The sequence below is a fragment of the Nannospalax galili genome, unplaced genomic scaffold, assembly GCF_000622305.1.
Source record: "Nannospalax galili isolate Female #2095 unplaced genomic scaffold, S.galili_v1.0 scaffold40, whole genome shotgun sequence".
Taxonomy (NCBI): Eukaryota; Metazoa; Chordata; class Mammalia; order Rodentia; family Spalacidae; genus Nannospalax; species Nannospalax galili.
The window spans coordinates 3,689,864-3,693,800 of record NW_008347810.1 but is presented as its reverse complement, the minus strand read 5'-3'; positions in this window follow the sequence as shown (position 1 = coordinate 3,693,800).

Genomic DNA, 3,937 nt, shown 5'->3' with positions numbered 1-3,937 from the left:
GAGCTGATTGTCCTATAAAGGCCGTAATAAGATCTGCCTGACACTCCTGGGCTGTGGGATCAAAAGGGGTATACATCCGATATCCCTCTATCAGACGTTCTAAAAATCCTGCGGGGGTTTCATTTTCTCCCTGGGTTATAGCACGTACCTTTGCCAAGTTGGTTGGGTGCCTTCCGGCCCCTTTGAGACCCGCTAACAGAGTTTGGCAATAAAGACGGAGACGCTCTCTACCTGCCATGGTTTCAGGGTCCCAGTTGGGTCTGGTCAGCGGAAATCCTGCGTCTATTTCATTTCAGAGCTGAGTGGGTCTCCCATCCTGCCTGGGGACGTTTTTCTGGGCCTCCAGGATGACTTGCTGTCTTTCCTCTGTGGTTAGAAGTGCCTGGAGGAATTGTTGGCAATCTTCCCAAGTGGGTTGGTGGGTAAGAAGAATAGACTCAATTAAAGCAGTTAAAGCCTGAGGGTCCTGAGAGAAAGAGGGGTTATGAGTTTTCCAATTATACAAGTCAGAGGCTGAAAAAGGCCAATACTGGATCTGATCCCCTACAGTTCGGAGAGGAAGAACCTGAGTAGTTCCGGTTCCGTCAGAGGGGCCCCCTCTGTCCCTTCTCAGGCGAAGTCTGCTAGATGGAGGGGGGGGTTGGTCGGGTTCGGTAGAGTCAGGAGAGGGATGAGGTAGTTCTTGGGGTGGGGGTGCCTGTGCAGGTGGATAGGGAGGTGGAGGATCAAGGAGGGTTAGGGAGGCTTGGTCCTCAGGGAGGACTGGCTTCTTCTTCTTCTCAGGGGAAGACTGGAGGGGCAGGAGGGAAGAAGTGAAATTAAGGGGAGCTGAAGGGGTGAGGAGCCCTTGATCAGTCTCTCTAGTTCCTCGGGGAGGCAAGAATGGCCGTGCCCAAAGTGTGGAGTTCCGGGCCAAGTCTTCCCAGGTGACTATATAAGCCACCTGGTCCGGATGTCCATGTGGTCCTGGGTGGAAAATGTATTCCTTGACCTGTAAGATAGTAACAAGGTCAAAAGTCCCATTTCTTGGCCATCCTTTTTCGAAAGAGGGCCACACCGAGGAACAGAAATTCTGCCACTTCTTCTGAACCTCCAGTGATAAGTTGCGGGCCTATTCCATGACCTCTTTCCAGTGTTCCAGAGTTAAACTGCATGGTGGAGGTCACAGAAGAGAGGAGAGAAAGAGAGTGAGAGAGAGAGAGAGAGAGAGAGAGATGAAGATGAGATGCCACTCCAAACAATAGTGACCAGTGAGTGTGCTTGTAGACGAGTACCTATCGTTGCCCAGTTTTTCTTCTGCGGGGGACATGAATTTATCTGGGATTCACGCCTGGGACCCCCTTATCCTTCCACGGGAGTCTTTTAGTGGCAAGCTCCGTGTGGCTCTTATTTGCTCCACCCGTGCCCGCGGGGCTTTTTCAGTGGCTGAAGAGAGGAATGGAGAGGAGAAGGAAGTACAGAAAGGCTGTCTCATCTCCACCCATGTGGGCAGGCAGGGTCCACTAAGAGGGCTAAGAGCCTTCAGCTTACGCCAGGGAGTAGCCCTGGCCAGAAAGCCTCAATTACTCTTTTGCCATTAATGGTTCCATGCGAAGACTCAGACCAAGAATAAAAGGAAAGATAAAAGGAGTAAGGGAAGGCTTAGAATAGAGAGTGTAGAAAAACCAGATCTTCCCCTTTTTAAGATATTAATACAACCTTCAAGCACACACATATCACACTGAATCACATCCAAATACAGATACAGATAGACAACAACAACAAAAAAATCCTTGGCATGCTCTCTGACTCAAAACTGAAAGTACAGACCGGGAGGGGAATAGCTAAGCCAATCTCCCTTCTCCCGAGGTGAGGAGACACTGTCCACTGTCTTCCTCACTCCAGATCACTCTGGTCACTAGGGCCAGAATGCTGGAACCTGGGGTCCCTGGGCACGTCTGCCACTCTCCTTGGTTCCCAGAATACAGACTTACAGGTCTTGTACAGGCACAACTGTTCAGATGGAACGTTCCCAGAGCAGGAAATGACAGACAGACATTAAAACCAAGACAAATCACAAGACGTCTATTCTTACCTCCTGCTGATATGAGGAAATGGGTCTGGGCGTGGCCTTGATCTTGGTGGAATCTCCAAATGTTGGAACCCCAGTTTGGGGTACCCAACGTCCACAGGAGGCCGCTCCCCAATAACTCAGTCCTCAGACCAGGAGATGCAACAAGCGAGAGGATTTATTTGGCGTTTTGCGCAAAACGGACCCCTACCTCACTCAGAGGGCAGAAGCCCAGAGCCCAGTTCACAGGTTTCTTTTAAAGGCAAAAACTACAAGCGGCGGCTATGTGCCAAGCCGAAAAGCGGTGGCTATGTGCCAAGCAGAGGTAGGGGGGGATTTCTGGGATGATTTCCAGCTTGGGCAGGGAGCATGAAAAAGGTCAGCTCAGCTTGTACTTAGCAGTTAGAATTATTTTTCATTTTTACTTCCTTGTACAGTTTTTCTCAGGCCTGGGGGATTTTAGTTTAAATCCACCATTTTGGAGGGACTTGAGTCCATCATTTGGGGGGACTTGGGTCCATCAAGAGATATTCCCAAATTTTTCTCTGAGTTCCTATGAGTAGGGGTCCAAAACCTTAGAAGGAAGCCTGAGTGTACATGACTGGAACCTGACTTGAGCTTCTGTGGGTGCTCCTGAGCAGCTGATCTGAAGCCATTAGTTCCCTCCAAAATAAAACCTGAGAGAACCCTGAAACCTGGACCAATCAGCTTTATATAACCAATAAGAAAAGGACCAAGGCACACCAATAATAAAAACAGAAGCATACTTCAACTTAATTCTCACAGACTTACAAACAACAAAAGAAATTCACATGCCAAAATCATAACCAAAGAATAATAAAATGGAAAGCAAAACACTATGACTCTACCAAACTCCACCAGTCCTGTAGAAGAGTTCTAAAAGGAGAACCCCCTAAAGATGACACAGGACACAGAATTTAAAAGAACAATCATAAACATAATCAAGGAATTCAACAAATTTAAAGAATGCATGAACAAAGAAAGAACTAAAAGAAGATAGGGATAAACTTCTGAATGAATTCACAAGAGATAGAAATATTGAAGAAAAGTCAGGCAGAAATGAAGAAGGAAGTGCAAAACCCAATAAGCCAACTTGAAACAAGAGGGGAAAGCCTCACCACTAGAATGAATGAAATGGAAAGCAGAATATCAACACAGGAGGATAAAGTTGAAAAACTGGACCACTCAAGCAAAGATTATGAAAAATTTTAAAAAACACAGGAATGGAATATGCAAGAGATGTGGGACACCATAAAAAGACCAAATCTATGGATCATAGGAATAGAAGAAGGAGAAAAAATTCAGGTTAATGGTGTTGACCAGATCTTAAACAGGATTGTAGAAGAGAATGTCCCAAAATTAAGGAAAGACATCCCCATACAAATACAAGAAGCACATAGAACACCAAATAGACAGGATCAGAATAGAAACGCCCCATGACATTTCATAGTAAAAACACTAAATGTACAGAACAAAGAGAGAATACTGAAAGCAGCAAAAGAAAAACAAGTCACATATAAAGGAAAACCCATCAGAATTACAGCTGACTTGTCAACACAAACTATGAAAGCCAGAAGAGCCTGGACCAAGGTATTTCCAGTTCTAAATGATAATAGATGCCAACCCAGAATACTTTATCCAGCAAAAATGTCTATTATAGTTGAGTGAGAAAGAAAATTTTTCCATGACACAAATAGCCTGAAAGAATACATGTCCACAAAACCATCCATTCAAAGAACACTTGAAGCAATACAGAGAGCAGAGAGAGAAACAACTATGCTCTAGCAGCAACAAAAGAAAATAGACAAAGATATAATATAGGAAACACAAAATTACACAGAGAACACAAACAGCAATCAAAATGAT